Source organism: Pogona vitticeps, chromosome 1 (assembly GCF_051106095.1).
Source record: "Pogona vitticeps strain Pit_001003342236 chromosome 1, PviZW2.1, whole genome shotgun sequence".
Lineage (NCBI taxonomy): Eukaryota > Metazoa > Chordata > Lepidosauria > Squamata > Agamidae > Pogona > Pogona vitticeps.
In genome coordinates, this window is record NC_135783.1 from 111,286,253 (window position 1) to 111,296,687 (window position 10,435).

General features: G+C 40.9%; 1 long non-coding RNA gene across 1 annotated transcript; it reads left to right on the plus strand.

Moving 5' to 3' along the window:
* The first annotated feature begins 912 nt into the window (after window positions 1-912).
* On the plus strand, window positions 913-9,499 carry LOC140707499 (uncharacterized). The gene is made up of 4 exons (XR_013540660.1): window positions 913-968; window positions 2,514-2,619; window positions 6,343-6,459; window positions 6,867-9,499. It is a non-coding gene; the product is annotated as an uncharacterized LOC140707499 (long non-coding RNA).
* Window positions 9,500-10,435: the final 936 nt, after the last annotated feature.

Consider the following 10,435-nt stretch of genomic DNA (forward strand, 5'->3'; position numbering starts at 1 on the left):
CAGAAACCCCAGCCAGCAGAGCTGATGGTGAAGGCTTCTGGGAGTTGCAGTCCAAAAACATCTGAGTAACAAAGGTTAAGAACCAGTGATCTAAGAGAAAGCGATCCAAGGACAACCATCTGCAAGTGGTCACTTAGTGGAAAATAAAGAACCAAGATGCCCCTGATAGTTTATATGTTCATTCCTCTTCCTCCAGGTAATTATTCTAGCCATGAACATGCACATACCCTCCAAATAATTCCAAAACCCCTGTCATGGTCATACATTTTCTTGGCCAACGGAAAGGTGCAAAAATTCTCTGTGCGATGGAGGTTGATGTTAAAACCTTGAAGCCAGCATGCTGACAAGATTCAATGAGGAAAGAAGTTGTGCCCAATGAGTTATTAGACTTCACCCTGGAAGGCCCCTCAGGTTGCTGGAAACAAAAGGGGGCATAAAAAGCAATATATTTAAACTCTTCATTTTGCAAGGAGAAATGGCCCCTCGACAATTTGTTGTAATTTTATGCATGAAAGGTCTGTTTTCATTAAGCTTGCACAGATTTAAAAAAAAATTAATTTTTTTATATTTTTAGTTCACCCAGCGAATGTGTTTCCACAACATGGATTTTGGAACTTGTATTATGGCCAATTTGGCTATTCCTGCACTTTCTGAGGGGTGGGGAGAGGATAAGTACCACAACATGCTATGAGAGGCTGTATGTGAAAAATGGCCGCTATAAATATCATCTGGTTAGTATTTCTTTGTAAGCATACTGAATGAGAACTTTGTCAATATTCATAAAGTAATTGACAGTTGATTGTTCTGGAAGGCTCCCAACCAAGCTGGGAAGTGGAAAGTGAAACACAACCGAAAATATTCTTAGCCCAAGCAGAAACCAGAGGAATCTGTACTTTGCTTTCTGACTCAAGAGCTTTATGAGGTTTCAGTTGGAATGTGCTTGAGAATAGACAGCAGGGTGGTTTAAGGTAATAGTCACAGCTTTCTTTCTTTCTTTTTCTTCCTTCCTTCCTTCCTTCCTTCCTTCCTTCCTTCCTTCCTTCCTTCCTTCCTTCCTTCCTTCCTTCCTTCCTTCCTTCCTTCCTTCCCTCCTTCCCTCCTTCCTTCCTTCCTTCCTTCCTTCCTTCCTTCCTTCCTTCCTTCCTTCCTTCCTTCCTTCCTTCCTTCCTTCCTTCCTTCCTTCCTTCCTTCCTTTCACATCTCCTCTCACAAATGGAAGCAATAACTCAACAGCATGGGCCCCTGTCCAAGAAAAGCCCACTATTCACCCCAGGGCACAAATATGTGGAGTGGCCATATGAGGCCGCTTGTTCTTATCTACCTCTGTTACGTTCTACTTTCATTTTTAAAAGCCCAGGTTGCAACAACTGCTAATAAATAGCTAATAAAACCAGTAACCATCAGCAGACAGAAATATAATCCCAACGAATGCCCAGTCGTCTTCATTGATCACTCGTAAATGTCGTATAATCATTGGTCTTTGCCTGATGCTGAAGGACAGGTAAAGTTAGCCTTCAGTGTATCTCCTGTGGAAAGGCCTCTCCAGAATCAGGCTGCCTCCATGCAAAAGGCTCTAATCTGTCATCGCCAATCAATGAGTTTCCCTAAAAGGTGGAACGAGACAAGCTTCCTTCACAGAACTGAGGGCACATAGTTTTGGTCAGGGTTACTAGGGATGAGTGATCTGCCAAGGCTGATTTTACTTTAGTTCTTGTTTTTCCATCTCTAAATTCATTCCAGTTCTACATTAAACTGCAGTTTCTTTGGTCTGCACAATGTTGTATTTATCTCCGTGAAGAATTTTCAAAATATACACATTATGATAGGCATTATTTTCCAATGTATCAGGCAAGAAGGAGAGAGGACTATTTATTTATTTATTTATTTATTTATTTATTTATTTATTTATTTATTTATTTATTTATTTATTTATTTATTTATTTAATATCCCGCCTATCTGGTCGGGTCAGGATCACTCTAGGCGGCTATTGACTTCTGTCGCCCCAAGTCCAACTCATAAAGCCTACTATAGTTAATAATAATCTTAGAACTGCCCAGCCCTTGTCCAGGTGGGGAACTGAACTCCCAACCTCTGGCTCCACAGCAAGATACATAAACCGTTTAGCTATCTAACAGTTCAAGATACTATAGCTGATGATATCAAAGGCTGCTGAGCAGTGCTATGCGCCTTCTTTCTCTCTCCTGCCAAAGGTCATCCATCACTGACAAATGTAATTATTGTGCCAAAACCCAGAATTTAAACTAGGTTGAACCTCGAGGGTGCCCTCTGTAAAATGTGTTAATTCATTCATGTGCTTTCCCACTAAGAGTGCCCAAAGCAGCTCATAACTGGAGTGATGCCGGGGAGGGAGAAGATCCTTCCGGTGCTGGATGCCTCTCATTACTTAAAGGAAAGGCACTTTCCACATGTAACAATGCATTTGTATATTGTGTAGCTCTTCAGCGCTTTATGTTGCAGCGCTTGAACCAAAACAAGGCAGTGTATTTTGCAGCTACTGACATTCTTGTCAAGGTGTGAAGAGACCACTGAAAATCCATTGAGGAAAAGGGAAATGTCTGATATCTGTGAGAGAGAAGCAGCTGAAGAAGCATGGATGAGTAAGTACATTGCTGGAGCTGAAGGTGGGCTAGATCCTCTGATGCTTTTTCATGAGCCGCTCTTGGTGTCTTCCGGGCTGGTAATTACTCGCTGCTTTGTTGTGCAAGCACAACCATGTTCCATGCAGTACCCTGATTGTACCTGCACTAGTGCTAGGAAAAGTGTCAGTGACCTAATTGGAGATTCTTGCAGGAGTCTCTCAGGCTCAGTGATCTAGGAAACTCCTATACTCTAAAAGAGCAGATTCCCTGGGCCAGGATGGGCTTGTTTCCCAGAGGTAAGATAATGGGGGGGCATCCTTTTGTACTCAGTGCTGAAAGAAAGCACCTACAATATTTTGTCCCATTTTTGTCAACTTTGAGTAGGTAGCATCCACAAAATATGTTCTCTTTTTTCCATATTTTTTGTTTGTACGCTGCATATGCTTTGGAACTGGTCTTGACCTTTGAGCGATTTGACTTTTGAGTCGGCCAACTTTATACATGATGTGCAGGCAGAAGGACTGTATTTCTATATTAAGATATTATTCACAAGCCCTTCGTTTTTCCATAACTTATTTTGTAAAAATTCTGTTATAGTGAGAGGATTATCAATCAATACAGAAACCATTTTTACATGGAGAAATTCCTAACAGTACCAGTTAGAGCAGGGATTTCTCAGGCTAAGCATGAACACATTCACCCAGAGATAAGCAATGGCATGAATGGGCTTCAGGAGGTTTATAAACTGACATTATCCGCAAGTGGGTAAGTGGTCTCCATGCATTTTCCTAGGGACAAGGTTCATAGCTTTATCAGCTTTTCAAAGGGGTCTCTGACTCCACAAAGGTTCAGAAATGCGGAGAGGAAATGCTCCAAAAAAGACTGAATGTTACCAGGGCTTCATATCAAGAAGTAATTCAAATAATAGATGGACATTTTTGTTAACCCCCCTTTCCCCTTTTTGGGGGATCTGTTTACAGATTTTGAATAGTTTCAGCTAGGCTGTGTGGTAGCTAGTTTTTATTTTGTTTTGAGAATTCTCTTCTTACAACTGATTCTCTATACTTCATATAGAGCCATAGGGCCAGACCATAGCCATATTCCTTTGAGAATAACTGATTGTAACCTACAGCTTTGAAGATGCCATTGCTAATCTCCGAGTGAACTTGTTCAAGATTAACCCAAAGAAACATACAGTGTGGTATTTTAAAACTAGCCGAGAATGGTCTAGAGCAGTGGTCCCCAACCTTGGGCCTCCAGGTGTTCTTGAACTACAACTCCCAGAAGTCTTCACCACCACCTCTGCTGGCCAAGATTTCTGGGAGTTGAAGTCCAAGAACATCTGGAGGCCCGAGGTTGGGGACTACTGGTCTAGAGAGCCCTGGCTGTATCTGGCAAAGTCAACTTAGAGAACTGAAGAGCGTTTGAGATGTTCAAAACTTCAGGGAGACCACTGGTCTAGAGAGATCTTTGATTCAGGGTGTTCTAAGTCAGTTCTGGGAAGTGCTTCTGTACTGGTGTTCCTGTTTTCTTTATAGTATCTTGCTTCTGTACCTGTGGTCTCCAATCTGTAGATATTTTTTAATAATATTGACTATGTCTGTTATATCCAACTTGTTTCACATATTCTCCAAGCGTATTCCATCCATTCCTTGGCATTCTAGTATGAGATTTCCACAGATGTTGTTCTTGTAGTGTGAGGTTAGGGAGTCACTGTTGTTAGACTTTATAACCCACCTCTGATTTTATTTGGCTGATTTAATGATGTTGTCCGCTGGTTGCATCCCCATGGGCACCATGATAGCTGTTTATGGCCTAACTGGAGAGTCCAGTCACAGGAAGAAGTAGAACATTCTGATCTCAGGCTCAGTGACTTAGGAATGTCTGCATTCTGCAGGAAAAAAAAAAAACCCAAGACAGACTTAAATTCTGGAAACAGGAGAATAAGGGGTAAAAGCATTTTGCTCGGTCCCACCAAAAAATAAATAAATAAATAAAAGCCTATACAACTCTGCCTGAAATCCTTTTGCATAGTGTAGTAAGTTGGACTGGGGTAGGCCCATGGAAGCAGTGAGGGTCTGATGAAGTCCTATTGATTCAAATGGACTTACTGTAATGTGACTTTGTATGCTAAACAACAGGGTTTCAGCCACCGTGCTTCAGAGTCATCCATGAGTGAACAGCATTTAAAATCATGTTCTTTTTCCTGCAATTTTTTGTTTATACTCTGCATATGCACTGAAACTAGTTTCTCTCAACCTGCAGCAATTTTGGCCAGCAATATGTGACATTATGCATAATGTTTAGGTGGAAGAACTGCTGAATAGCTCAGTGGTTTAGGTACAGTATTTGGCTGTGGGAATAGATTCCCCACTGTACTGTACCTCCTTGACAAGAGCTGGACTCAATGGTCCATAGGATCCCTTCCAGCTCTGCAGTGCTAAGAGGGGCTACAAATCAGCTCAAAGTGAATTGGCTGCTATTTGTAGGACAAATAATTCCAACCAAAACCAAAGCAGAGAGTATCCACACCCCTCCTTGTAACCATTTGACTGATTCAGTGATAAGCAGATATACCAGCCTACCAAGAGGTAGACAGATTGCATAAATACCTGATAGCCTTCACCCCCCATAACCTTAAAAATAATTCCAGAGCCCCTGCTCAAATAACATGGGGGTATTTATTTACAGAACAGGCCTATCAATATTTGCTCATTATTTAACCTGCTTCCTCTTAGATCTGTCACTCTATTTCCTTGCTTGAATAATTACTTGCTTTGTATGTACTTTATGCTCCTGTGTTGTGTCTTCATAGACCAGAATCCAGTTCATTGCCATGTAAAGTATAATTATACTGCCATAACTGCTGGGCATTATGCATTGGTGCTACATTAACTACTGCAGGCATAATACTATTGAGTTATGCCTGCGTAGCTACACAATAGGATTCTGTCCATAATGTTGTATTTTGAATGTTATTAATGAAATGGAATTTCAGTTGCTCTGTAATGGCCCAAGATGTGCGGGTGGCTCATTTTAGTAACAGAGGGCTTGTAGACACTGTACACTTCAAGCTTTCCTATCCTCCACTTGTAGACCTTCTTTCTTTATCCCTTCCAGGTCCCCAAATATTTTATTTTGAATGTTGCCAACTATCTAGAGAAAAAGAAACCAATACACACAAGGGCTGCAACAGTCAGAAAAGGCAGGCAAAAGTGGGGAAGGAAACTGTTTGTTATGCTGTCAGTCAAAATGTTTATTATGTGAGAAAGATTTGTTCCTGAAATGCCATAGAAAATTCCCTATGGAAGTGTCTCCATGGTTTGAAATGCACTGGATTTACATAGCAGTCCCTTTGGATGTCTTCCTTTCTCCTCTTGAACTCTAGAGAAAGTGCGCTTTGTGGTGTTTTTTTTTGTGAGAAGAAGAACATTCTGTTTCCATGTAATTGGAACACTTCGCTTTTCTCAGTTCGTGTTTTTGCGAGTGTACTTAAAGTTCTGTGAGTCTGAAGGCTACATCGTTGTAAAAAATCTGATATGCTAAAAATGGCCCTTTGAGATGCTTCGTACTGGTGCGAAGAGAAATGGGGTGGGGTGGAGAGACAGTTTTATTGGATTTCTCTGGTTAGCTCTGTATTCTCATTATATGTGTAAGGTAGGATAGCCCCAATATACTCAACAGACATTGTCAGGGTGGCAGACTCCTGCCTTTTGCCCATGAAGTCCTTTGCTGTCGCAGGACAGAATTCTGAACGCTACGCGATCTTCTTGGACTATTAAACTCGCCAGGTGTACTGAGAGCTGCCATCTCCTTGGCCAGAGTGGAAATGTGATTCAGCTGCCAGTCCAGCCAGCTGTAAATATCATTCCCCGAAACAATATTTTTAGTCTAATGAACAATTAGTAGTCTTTACTGATTACAGCAGCTGTCTGGGTAGCTTAGCGGTTTAGATATTTGGCTGCTGAATCAGAGACTGGTAATTCGATTCCCTGCTGTGCCTTCTGCGAGTACCGCCAGCCTGTGTAGCCTTGGTCAAGCTGCATGATCCCAGGGTGCCCTAAGAAGAAGGGAAGGATATACCAGTGCATTCTCTACTTGGAAAACCCTGGAAAGGGTTGCCAAAACTCAGAATTGATTTGATAGCAGATGAATATGATTCTATTACTGATTACAGCAAAAGCACAACAAAACCTGCGTTGTAGGTTGCTACGTGGATTTTTAAAAGTAGCCTTACTAACTCTTTATCACTTTTTTTTAAAAAGCAACACATTGCAGGTAACAAGATTATTGGGAACACGCTCCTTCTAAATTCAGCGGCCTCCTGAGCCGGCCTCTGTGACCGGCAGGACTTCAGATAGAGAGGATGTTCTGCCAGATCCAACCCTCGCTCTTCGTAATTATGGATTGCCCGGCTCTACTTTTTCAGTCTGTTTAAAATGGTATCTTTTGTACCAGAGATTGGATTGTTTGTTTGTCTGCCTGTCTGCTGTGTGCTTCTAGACCCTAATCCTTGTAATTTTTAAAAAGATGTGTTATTGCTTTAGAAGTAATATTTGTCTTCTGTTTCATTTGGAAACCAAACAATGCTGGGCCTGCTGGCTGGTCCTGGAGGTGTAAGGCTTTCTTTCTTTCTTTCTTTCTTTCTTTCTTTCTTTCTTTCTTTCTTTCTTTCTTTCTTTCTTTCTTTCTTTCTTTCTTTCTTTCTTTCTTTCTTTCTTTCTTTCTTTCTTTCTAAGGTAAATAAATTAGGGTTGCAGAGTAGCCTTTGGAAAGGAGCACTGTTTCTGGGCAAAGTAAGTTCTTCTAAGGAGCACAGTATACTGCATCTCCACTGTAGAGAACAAAGATTTGGTGAGTGGAGGAGGTTGTGAATGCACCCTCCTCTTCTACAACCAATTGCCAGATGGATAAATCTTCTTTATTTTTATCTTTGAGATCTGTAAGCATTTGCACTTTTTAACCCAACTTCCTTCACTAATTAAGCTCTTGCTGGGAAGACTTTCTGTTGTTTCTCTTTTAACAGTATGTCCTGGTGCGCAAATATATTTACAAAGCCTCTGCAGTCAAATGTTTGGGTGTAGAAGCAGAGATCTGACTTTATTTAATGTTGCTATTATCACCCTTCCCCTTGCAGATGTCTCTCTGAAAAACAACCCCCACCTTTGCCATCGGACTGCTGGGTAAATTGTGACTCCTTTGACCAAAAAGGAAAATCTCAAAGCATTTCTCTTCACATCTATCATAAAAGAATCCAGTCAGGCTAACTCCATCCTGCTCATACAGTTTGTTCACAACAAATCAAATATTATTCATGCTCCAGTATTTTTCAGCCAGCTATTTTTTGAAAAAACACAAAAAACATATTAGCACCAGATGAGTCACGGGATGTTGTCACCGTCCCCAGGCCTTTTATATCTGGACTGATTTCCATGAAAAAAACCCAATAATCCAAATGCAAGATGACGTGAAAAACATGCATTGATCATAGGACAAGAATGCAGACCGTTACAATTTAAATGGAACTATTTTGTCACTTATTTCTTTTGAGCAGCTGGATTGGCATTATTGCTTCAGCGCTCCTATTGCACAATTAATTTATTGTGTTCTGCATTATTAATTCAATATGTTGTGATTACTAATTGGCTAGAGCAGCCATTCTCAACCGGGGCGGGGGGAGGCATGTGGTCTAATGGGGGGCCCTGGCACGTTTGAAGGGGATTACAGAACTGGAAACAATTCTTTAGACACCACATTATAAGGTTTGTTATGTGACTTATACAGTCCTGATTCAGCCTAGATTTCTTTCACGTTGCATTTATGGCCATGGCCAAAAAAAGGTTGAGAATGGCTGGGCTAGAGGAATACAGGGGCTACTCTGCAGTTTCCTCTACTAGCCAGTTCTGATATTGCACCTTGGGTATACAGTGGTGCCCTGCTTGACGATTACCTCGCTGTATGACGAATCCACTGTACGATTAGTTTTTTGCGATCGCAAAACGATGTTTGAAGGGTTTTTTTTCATTTGACGATGATCGGTTCCCTGCTTCGGGAACCAATTTTTCACTTTATGATGATCAAAAACAGCTGATTGCTGGGTTTTCAAAATGGCTGCCTGCTGTGCAAAATGGCTCCCCGCTGTGTTCAGGATGGATTGCTCACATTACAGGCACCAAAAAATGGCCGCCCTATGGAGGATCTTCGCTGGATGGTGAGATATTTTGCCCATTGGAACGCACTAACCGGTTTTTAATGCATTTCAATGGGCTTTTTACTTTTGCTTGACGATTATTTCATTCTACAGTGATTTTGCTGGAACGGATTATTGTTGTCAAGCAGGGCACCACTGTATTTGCAAGATTCCAAAACAAAGACAAGGAATACTCCCCATGTCACTCGGGACGGACACAAGAATGACATGAAACCTGAAAAGTGCCTGTCAGAGTGCCTCTAATATGCTTCAAAATGCCCCTTACAATGATATTTTGAAAGTAACTTTGGTTGGAAGATATAAGTCACAGTAAGCTTTAATTCTGTAGCTATAGACATTGGCTTTGTTCAAATATACATATCTCAGCTGAAACTGAGTTATGAATGAGCTTGGCTTTGCTTGAGCTCTCAGCAGGAAGCAAGGTGTGTGTCTCACCTAACCAATTTAGGAGGAGTGCTTTGACCATGAGCCACTGTCACATATGGTCTCTTTCAGGTTCTTACATTAGTTTTGTCATTTTCCTTTTCCAATCGAGGATTATGGCATCTGTAGTTTTTGCATTCCATTCACATCATCTGACTAGAATTGTTTTGGATTGCCTGAAACTAAAGTTTATAATCCTACTTTAAAGTACAGTTTCAAAGCATGGTTTTGAGGCTGCCTGGTTAGATCTGTCCTAACTGACATATTGTTTTTTTAAATTACTGTATACGTAAGGCATAGAACAAAGGACAGAATTCATCAAAGAGAGATGAGGGAGAGGGACAGAAAGTGTTGTGGGAATCTGACAATTCCTTTCGTTTGCTACTTGTAGCAGGTTGTAAAATAAAAATAAAACAACAGCAGCAATGGCAGCAGAAAAATGTCTTGTGTGACAGAAAGGAGCACTAACTTATATTCCAGCTTCTCAGAGAGAAGGCAGGATGTAGATTGAAACCCCAGTCCAGAACAGTCCCAGTGACCCTTTTTATTCTTGCTCTCTTATTTGATTTTGTTCACGTACCATGTGCCAGAATCCTCAGAAACAAATGCGGCATGACCTTTTATGTATTTAGCCAGCCAGTTGCTCCATAGTTGTAGTTGTACATGTCAAATCCAGCAAAGTCTTAGCCTTTTACTATTATCTTTATCAGTTTTTTTTTTTAAAAAATCCTAGCCAAGCACTGCTTCTTCTAAAATGCGATTATAAAATGCCATACATATAAAATGTCATCTATAGCTGACAAATTGTTAGGCCTGTGAGTGAAGTTGTATTGCAAACGTGTGAATGCTGCCCTGTCTGCTGATTAGAGAGAGAAGCAGTGATGTTGAAAAGTGGAGCAGAAAAACGCCTTGGGTTCATGTGGTGTCTACACTACTGCACATCCATGAATTTATCTACCTATCAGGTGGGTGCAGGCATTATAACAGGGGCAATGGCACCTTTCTTAGGGACTGAATTTAGTGCTGTAACAATATGTTCCTGAAATGAAATCTTCAGGTGAATGGTTGCTGTATTTGCCTGTTGCTGCAAAAACAAGGGATATTGAGGTACTTCGAAGTTTTATTGGGCGTTACTTTCTATGGACTGTAACCAGATGGATGATTATTCACATCTTTCCTTTGATCTGTATTGTTTTCATT